Consider the following 9,995-nt stretch of genomic DNA (forward strand, 5'->3'; position numbering starts at 1 on the left):
TGGAACGTGGATGATGGACAGGGGACTGGATCTGGAACGTGGATGATGGACAGGGGACTGGATCTGGAACGTGGATGATGGACAGGGGACTGGATCTGGAACGTGGATGATGGACAGGGGACTGGATCTGGAAAGTGGATGATGGACGGGGGACTGGATCTGGAATTTGAAGGATCATCGATGTATCCTGGTCACTGTGTGATATAATAATCGCCGAGAAGAAAAACACTGAGACCGATTCTTGTTTTAAATTTATTTATTAGCATTAGGCAGTGAACCAAAAATTCTCATAATCAATAATAATAATACAAAGTTTAATTGTATTAAAATTGATCAAAAAGGGTTGTTCAGTATTAGAGAAGTATAAGTATTTGGGAATTCCAGGCTCAACCATTAGAGAAGTATGGCTGACCTCTCCCCTTGTCTATAGGGTATATCTGAATTGCAGATCTGGACCTTTTAGGCTTTGTTCACACTTTGCGTATTTGGTGCGGATTTTACAACTGGATTGATAAAATTAAATCTGCAGTGTTTATGCGTGGAGAAAAAAAAGTCCTCCATATTTCATGCCCGGCCGGCAGATTACCTGCAAGATTTAAGGATCCACAGTGAAATGAATATGTAAAATCCGCTACAGAAATCGGCATGCTGTAAATAAAAAAATAAAAACAGCATAAAAAAAAGCTGATTTCCATATGGATTGTGCCCCACACAGACTGGAATGGGGGTGAGAGGAAGATAAACTCACCCACTTTCCTGGGGTGGAAAAATAAGTTGTGTGTAAAATCCGCATCAAACCTGCGAGGTGTGAACGCAGCCTAAAAGAGCGGAACTGCCCCAGATTACATAGAAGACAGCGATCTTTCTCCAATACTGATCGTCCCCTTTTGTTGTATGTCTTTGGAGTGTGGGAGGAAACCGGAGACCCCGGAGGAAACCCACGCAAACACGAGGAGAACATACAAACTCCTTGCAGATGTTGTCCGCATAGCACCAGTGTAAATCACCACTGAGCCACCGTGCCGCCCATACTGCCTGCCTGATGCCGCACATGCAATACAATTTACACTCCAGGAATATCGTCCTCACCTCTTAATGACTTTAGGACAAAAACAGAACAAATAAATATGGAAAAAAAACATCTCTACGAGAAAAAGGGTCAAAAATATCGCAGATGGATGATAAACGGAAAAACCGTGTCTGGTCATTGAGAGGTTAAGGCTCACAATGTACATAATATACAAAAATACAATTAACTACTACAATATACATAATATACAAATATACACTTAACTCCTAATTAGGATAAGCCTCACAATATACATAATACACAATAAACTGCTAATGTCTGTAGTGAACCAGCTCTGTCCGTGTATGAGCGTCCTCGTCGTGTGACGTCCGTCTGTGTTCTGTAATGTGTAAGGTATGTTCACACTGTGTCTTTTTTTTTCCCGCCCCTAAAACCGTCGTATTTTTTTGCTTTTTCTTAGCGTCTTCCCGTTTTATCCATCGGATTAAAAAGAAGTACAAAAATGCTGATAAAAAGCAAAAAAAATGGAAAAAAAGGATAAAATTTACACTGAAAGATTATCGTGAACAAGCGAGCGTTCGCTCACGACATCTTTGCTTGCACACTGGCGCCTGCCTGGATCAACAGACTCAGGTGGGATGTAATGGACAGACTAGAGCCACTCAGTACTCGTAATCTGGAAAGTGGATGATGGACAGGGGACTGGATCTGGAAAGTGGATGATGGACAGGGGACTAGATCTGGAACGTGGATGATGGACAGGGGACTGGATCTGGAAAGTGGATGATGGACAGGGCACTAGATCTGGAAAGTGGATGATGGACAGGGGACTGGATCTGGAAAGTGGATGATGGACAGGGGATTGGACCTGGAATGTGGATGATGGACAGGGGACTGGATCTGGAACGTGGATGATGGACAGGGGACTGGATCTGGAAAGTGGAAGCAGGACCCCCAGAACCCTGAAACCCTTTATCCCCTATACAGGGATTTGGAATTACACAGGGCCCTGGAGATCACTATAGCAGAACAGGGACTCCTCTCCCATCACCATCCACGGCAGGAACACGGCGTGGCGATCTGAGCAGAAGTCGCTGGAGCGGACTCCGGTGGTGACGTAACAGCCCCTCATCAGAACAAGCGGAAACAACGCTGGTCCTGATGAATCGGGCCCCGCTACAAAAACTCCATATATATAATAAGCAATAGGATAAAAAATACGCCCCGATGACGCCTTTTTCACTCGTTTTGTGTTTTGGGCCAAAAAATCCCCTTAAAAAGTTGTCAAAAAAAATTATTAAAAACGTTACTCAAAAACGGAAAAAGCGTCGACAAAGCGCTTCAGGAAAAGAACAAAAAACCGTTCAGACGCCGAAAAAAATGCCAGAAATAAGTGATCGTCCTGAAAAACGGATGATCACTTAACAGAAAAGACACAATGTAGTGTGTGATCCGTCTTGTGATCGTTTTGAGGCTTCAGATGGAGACTGTCACAAGAGCGGTATTTTCATTGACTTGTCCGCCCAATTCGTGGTCCCACTCACTAACTGGAACTGAAAACAGAGAATTTTTATTAGGAGACATGAAAAAATAATGTTATTAGCACCAAAACCCCTGAACGTGCCCTAAGAATACAGGCCCCTCCATACATACCTGCTGGTGTCGTCCTCATTGCTTTGTGAGTGTTATACAAATGGAAAGGTCCAGAACCAAATCGACGCTTCTGTAAGAAAAGATTACTTATATCAAAACAAGATCACAGATTCAGGGAAGAAAGAAGTGATGGGAGGAGAGAGATGGAGGAGGAACGCTGGTACAACCGGGAAAGATGGAGGAGGAACGATGGTACAACCGGGAGAGATGGAGGAGGAACAATGGTACAACCGGGAGAGATGGAGGAGGAACGATGGTACAACCGGGAGAGATGGAGGAGGAACGATGGTACAACCGGGAGAGATGGAGGAGGAACGATGGTACAACCGGGAGAGATGGAGGAGGAACGATGGTACAACCGGGAGAGATGGAGGAGGAACGATGGTACAACCGGGAGAGATGGAGGAGGAACGATGGTACAACCGGGAAAGATGGAGGAGGAACGATGGTACAACCGGGAGAGATGGAGGAGGAACGATGGTACAACCGGGAGAGATGGAGGAGGAACGATGGTACAACCGGGAGAGATGGAGGAGGAACGATGGTACAACCGGGAGAGATGGAGGAGGAACGATGGTACAACCGGTAGAGATGGAGGAGGAACGATGGTACAACCGGTAGAGATGGAGGAGGAACGATGGTACAACCGGGAGAGATGGAGGAGGAACGATGGTACAACCGGGAGAGATGGAGGAGGAACGATGGTACAACCGGGAGACATGGAGGAGGAACGATGGTACAACCGGGAGAGATGGAGGAGGAACGATGGTACAACCGGGAGAGATGGAGGAGTAACGATGGTACAACTGGGAGAATTGGAGGAGGAACGATGGTACAACCGGGAGAATTGGAGGAGGAACGATGGTACAACCGGGAGAGATGGAGGAGGAACAATTGTACAACTGAGAGAGATGGAGGAGGAACGATGGTACAACCGGGAGAGATGGAGGAGGAACAATCGTACAACTGGAAGAATTGGAGGAGGAACGATGGTACAACTGGGAGAATTGGAGGAGGAACGATGGTACAACCGGGAGAGATGGAGGAGGAACAATTGTACAACTGAGAGAGATGGAGGAGGAACGATGGTACAACCGGGAGAGATGGAGGAGGAACAATCGTACAACTGGAAGAATTGGAGGAGGAACGATGGTACAAATGGGAGAAATACACACTACAAAGACATTGTACTTCCCCTGACATGTAACATACAGGACACATGTATATACAGATATACACTACAAAGACATTGTACTGCCCCTCACATGTAACATACAGGACATAATCCTAACCCTAGCCTTGCTGAAAAATTTCCAGATCATCACCGATCCTCCACCAAATTTCACAGTGGGTGCAAGACACTGTGGCTTGTACACCTCTTCAGTTCTCCGTCTAACCATTAGATGACCAGGTGTTGTACAAAGCTGAAAATTAGACTCATCAGGGAAGATTACCTTACTCTAGAAATTGGGCAGATTAAACTTTGCGAAGGACGTATTAATAAAGCCGCATACAAGGTTATCCTGGACAAACAGCTGCTTCCTTCTGCTCAGGCAATGTTCCCCAACTCTGAGGATTGTTTTTTCCAGCAGGACAATGCGCCATGACACACAGCTAGGTCAATCAATGTGTGGATGAAGGACCACCACATCAAAACCCTGTCATGGCCAGCCCAATATCCAGACCTGAACCCCATTGAAAACCTCTGGAATGTAATCAAGACGAAGATGGATAGTCACAAGCCATCAAACAAAGAAGGATTGCTTAAATTTTTACACCAGGAGTGGTATACGGTCACCCAAGAGCAGCGTGAAAGACTGGTGGAAAGCAGCCAAGACGCATGAAAGCTGTGATTATAAATCATGGTTATTCCACAAAATATTGATTTCTGAACTTTTCCTGAGGTAAAACATTATTAGTATTGTTGTTTCTTAATGATTATCAACTTTTTTGCCAGAGCTGTACAGTATGTGAGGATGGTGGGTGTGTCGCTGTGGTACATACCTTTTAGGAGCCTTTTAGGAGCCTTTTGGGAGCCTTTTAGGCTAGAGTCACACTAGCATATGGCATCCAATGCCTATCATCCGATACGATATGCCAGTGACCGAGGTCATGTGAGTGTGTACACATCTGGTGATCAGGTTTCTGCTGTAGATGAGCTCCCCCACAGGTAGCCTGTAATATGCACAGGACAGAATCCATGTGCAGGTTGATGTTTCTTACACACTCACATTGTGACTCTAACCTCACCACGAATCGCCTCCATCTTCGTCCTCTGTGTCCCTGTGAATGTGCAGATCTGACTGCGGGTGACGTTCTTATGGAACTAGGTCATTGTGATGTCATAGCATAGAACGTCTGGATCCTCGTGATGTCATAGAAGGCAGTGATGTCATCAGAGCTTTTGATGCCACGTGGTCTTTTAATTTGATAGCAGTAAATAGGGAATAAAAGACAAGTAAAGAAATCTAGTTAAATATCTTCAAAATAAAGAAATATACCCCCTTATAAAGAAACCATGAAATATCATCTAATATAAAAGAAAGATAGTGCACAAAGAACCAAAAACCAGATGACTCCGATGGCCTCCCCCCACTATGAACCCGCAGCCCCCACGTGTAAAGGAAAGGGTCAAAGACTAAGGTATCAGGAGGACCCCTAACAAACCCCCTCTCCAATGGCCTCCAATGGGGCAGGTACAAGCTCTGACAACCATGTACACTAGTATTGTGACCTTTATAATAAAAATACCAGCAAAAATAATAAAAGTGGTGTAACTTTAGATGTGAGGCTCAATAGGGAGTGGTTCTCAAAGTTAGATCTAGAGTCATTCATTCTTTGTGGGACATTTACACAATACCAGGGACCATCAGCAGTATCCATCCCTGCCGCCCTGTATTTTATATGTCACACCCCAGGACAGTTATGGAAACTAATACAACCTAACTAGAACCGGGGACCTTTTGGTTTCACATTTGGTTTTCAGAATTTGGTGAACACCCTAATGGACACTAAACAGACCCCATTACACATTAAGAGATAAGTATTATTTTTAAAGTCCATCATGTGACTAATACAGTTCACAACAAAACTGCCTACTATGTTGTCCTCTCCAAACTGTACCCCCCTCCTCACATTGTCCCCCTACACAGTATGATGGCTACAACAGCCGCCCATATAGTATATCCACAACAGCCCCCTAATATACACGATGATGTCCACCACAGCCCCCCCCATGCAGTACGATATCCACCACAGTCTCCAAATATATAGTATGGTAACCACCACAGCCCCCCATATATACAATGATGTCCTCCACCATTCCCTATATCCAGTATAATGCCCACGACAGCACCACACAGTATAATATCCACTACAGCCACTTAGTATATAATATGATGTCCACCACAGCCCCATATACAATATGGTCACCACAGCCGCATATAGAGTATAATGTCCCCCACAGACAGCCCCTCTGTAATGTTCCCACAGACTGTCCCTCTTGTAATGTCCCCACAGCAAGCCCCTCTTGTAATGGCCCCACAGACAGACGCTCTTATAATGTCCCCACAGACAGATGCTCTTGTAATGTCCCCACAGCCAGCCCCTCTTGTAATGTCCCCACAGCCAGCCCCTCTTGTAATGGCCCCACAGCCAGCCCCTCTTGTAATGGCCCCACAGCCAGCCCCTCTTGTAATGGCCCCACAGCCAGCCCCACTTGTAATGGCCCCACAGCCAGCCCCTCTTGTAATGTCCCCTCAGCCAGCCCCTCTTGTAATGTCCCCACAGCCAGCCCCTCTTGTAATGTCCCCACAGCCAGCCTCTCTGTAATGTCCCCACAGCCAGCCTCTCCTGTGATAGCCCTGTAAGTCTCTCTTGTAATGTCCCCACAGCCAGCCCCTCTTGTAATGTCCCCACAGCCAGCCCCTCCTGTGATAGCCCTGTAAGTCTCTCTTGTAATGTCCCCACAGCCAGCCCCTCTTGTAATGTCCCCACAGCCAGCCCCTCCTGTGATAGCCCTGTAAGTCTCTCTTGTAATGTCCCCACAGCCAGCCCCTCTTGTAATGTCCCCTCAGCCAGCCCCTCTGTAATGTCCCCACAGCCAGCCCCTCTTGTAATGTCCCCACAGCCAGCCCCTCTTGTAATGTGCCCACAGCCAGCCCCTCTGTAATGTCCCCACAGCCAGCCCCTCCTGTGATAGCCCTGTAAGTCTCTCTTGTAATGTCCCCACAGCCAGCCCCTCTTGTAATGTCCCCACAGCCAGCCCCTCTTGTAATGTGCCCACAGCCAGCCCCTCTTGTAATGTCCCCACAGCCAGCCCCTCTTGTAATGTCCCCACAGCCAGCCCCTCTTGTAATGTCCCCACAGCCCGCCCCTCTTGTGATAGCCCTGTAAGTCTCTCTTGTAATGTCCCCACTGTCCAGTTACAAAGTCCAGACATAGCCTAGAAAGGAGAAATTAGATTTCCATGCTTTCACAAAATTATTTTCCAGCAATAGGATATTTGAGAGTAACCCGGGGCATTAATCCATGGGCCCCAGATATTTCTGAACTTTTTAATTGCATTTTTTTTTTATACACTTTTTTTCTAAACAAATCAGCCATTGATTCTTAATACATTCACCTGTGGATGGGGAGGAAGGTTGTATGCAGAGAGAAATAGTTTTTCTAGCAATATACATGATTCTGGATATATTGGTTACTACCAGATCCTCTGCAGGAAAATCTGGAATAATACCCAATATACATAATTTGTGATGAGGATTCATTACTATACCATAGAATATATGGATTATGTCCAAAACATCATCCCAAAATGGGCCAATTGCCCTGTGTTCCCACATCATGTGTATGTGTAGCACCCACGGGGCAAGGGGTCAAGTGTTACTCGTCGCCGGGCCAGTGATATCAGGTCTGGGGATGTCACGGGTGGCCCTGCCCGGCTTCGTGGCCCCGAGGCATACAATAAAAAGGGAAGGATGATGGTGGATGAGAGGATGGGAATAGCTTGTCTCGTGACGCCACCTGTGGTATGCGGCCAGGGATTAGCCACCGCTGCAGGTGATGTCCTCCGGGGTTGATGGTGTCGCAGCAAGGATGTTTCTGCTCCCCACAGGTGGAGCGGGCCCCGGGGAGGAGGATGAGGGTTGTAGTGATGGCTAGCGCCGAAGCGCGGGGCGCCAGCAATAAGAGGCTGAATCAGCTGTTGCGGGTCCAGGTATCTTTACTTACAGTTCCAATGGAGCCTCAGGGTACCGGTCTCTGCCGTGATGGGCCCCAGCCGATCCCGGATCCTTTGGAGGTCTATAACAATCCGGAAGTCCGAGGGCCCTTCCTGTTTGCGCTTTTTGAAGATGAATACCCGTGGCCTAAAGCTACTTGGGGATCCCGGTCCTTGTAGTTTGGCTTCTGTCCCGTGTGCAGGTGACACGGGTCCACAGTGGGGTCTTTCTAATCACAACTACAGGCCCTATGTGCCACTGAGCTCCGGGAACTAGTGGTGGTCAGAGGGACATACAATCCCCCTGTCCTACAGATTCTGGTGATCCAACTTGAAGTCTGTTCCACTCTAGGACTCTGCACCTTGCTTCTCTGCCGGTCCCGAGGGAGCAATGAAGCTCTCCCCTCAGCGACCGTATTAACTCCTCTGTCCCATAGGAGCTACTGAGAAACCCGTCTGCTCCTTTCCTCTCCTGCTGGAGAACTCCTAACTCGTGTTGCGCCTAACTCCCCCTGGTGGTTGCTCCTCCACTAGTTCCCTGTAACTAGTGGGTGGCAGCCCCCCCATGTTTGGTGACTATCTTAAGATCTGACCCTAGCCCGGTCCACAATCGGGAGGGCAACCTGATTGTGTGTATGAGTTTGTGTGTAGTGGAGCCGGTATTGACCTCTTCTGGATCCAGGATGAGTACCGCACCTTAAGTGAGATGCAGTACCCTGTGGTGACTGAAGCCTCAGGGGCACCACATATGGGATGGGCATTTTGTAAGCCACATCTTGGACAGTTAGAGTCCAGCCTCAGTCACCACCCACTGCCCCCCCCCCCTCCCGATATCAGCTCCCTGATCTGGTGCTCTTATCAATTACACATTCTAGCCACTTTGCCCCCTGGAGATATTAGCCAAAGCGCTTCATCACATTACAGCTACATTGCCCCCTCACAAAGTTAGTCCCAGTTCCCCATCACGTTCCAGCTACATTGCTCCCTGACGTAGTTAGCCACGTCACATTACAGCCACATGCCCCATGACAATGTTAGCCACACAGTGTCCTATCACTTTCCTTCCACATTGTCCCCAGTGCCCTATCACGTTACAGCCACATTGCCCCCTGATGATATTAGTGACAGTTCCCCATCACTTTCAAGCCTCATTGACCCCTGACAATATTAACCACAGTTCCCCATCACATTACAGCCATATTGCCCCGTGATGATGTTAGCTACAGTGCCCCATCACTTTCCTGCCACATTGCCCCTTAACGATATTGGCTACAGTGCCCCATCACGTTTCAGCCACATTGGCCCTTAATGATATTGGCTACAGTGCCCCATCACGTTTCAGCCACATTGGCCCCTGACGATATTAGTCTCAGTTCCCCATCACGTTTCAGCCACATTGCCCCCAGTGCCCCACCACGTTACAGCCACACTAGCCCCTAATGATATTAGTCACAGTTCCCCATCACTTTCCAGCCTCATTGGCCCCTGATGATGTTAGCCACAGTGCCCCATCACATTACAGCCATATTGCCCCTAATAATATTAACCACAGTGCCCCTTCATATTTTAGCCACATTGCTCCCTGGTGATGTTAGTGACGCGCCCACTGGGCCTCAGGGCTACTCATCACTGGGCCACTGGTATTTGGGGTTGCTGTGATTGGCCTGACCCGGCTCTGTGGCCCAGTCGGTGTCAATAAAAGAGTGCAAGGGTGACCGTTATGGGGGATGATGGGGTTTGCTTTGCAGCGCCACCCGTGGTATGCGGCCAACGATCAGCCGCCGCTGTGAGATGTTGCTCTCCTCCGGGGCGGATGGTCACGCAGAGCAGATGGTCCAGCTCCCCACAGGTAGAGCTCGGCCCCAGGGAGGACGATGGTGGGGGGAGTAGCAGTCATCGGGGCCAGAGCTCGTGGTAACGACGCCGGCAATGACAGGATGACACCAGGACTGCGGACAAAGTTCTTTAACTCACTGTCAGGTCGTCACCCTTGGAGTGCCGGTTTCTGCCGTGATGGGCCCCAGCCGATCTTGGATGATTCAGAGGCCACCACCGGTGTTGTGCAGTGTCAGACTGTCCTTACTTGCGCTC

General features: G+C 48.2%; 1 long non-coding RNA gene across 1 annotated transcript; it reads right to left on the reverse strand.

The window, feature by feature from the left end:
- Positions 1 to 1,570: 1,570 nt before the first annotated feature.
- LOC142295847 (uncharacterized) lies at positions 1,571 to 5,036 on the reverse strand. Its single transcript, XR_012751556.1, has 3 exons — positions 4,688 to 5,036; positions 2,684 to 2,753; positions 1,571 to 2,583 (listed from the first exon to the last, which is right to left on the reverse strand). It is a non-coding gene; the product is annotated as an uncharacterized LOC142295847 (long non-coding RNA).
- Positions 5,037 to 9,995: the final 4,959 nt, after the last annotated feature.

Source organism: Anomaloglossus baeobatrachus, chromosome 1 (assembly GCF_048569485.1).
Source record: "Anomaloglossus baeobatrachus isolate aAnoBae1 chromosome 1, aAnoBae1.hap1, whole genome shotgun sequence".
NCBI lineage: Eukaryota > Metazoa > Chordata > Amphibia > Anura > Aromobatidae > Anomaloglossus > Anomaloglossus baeobatrachus.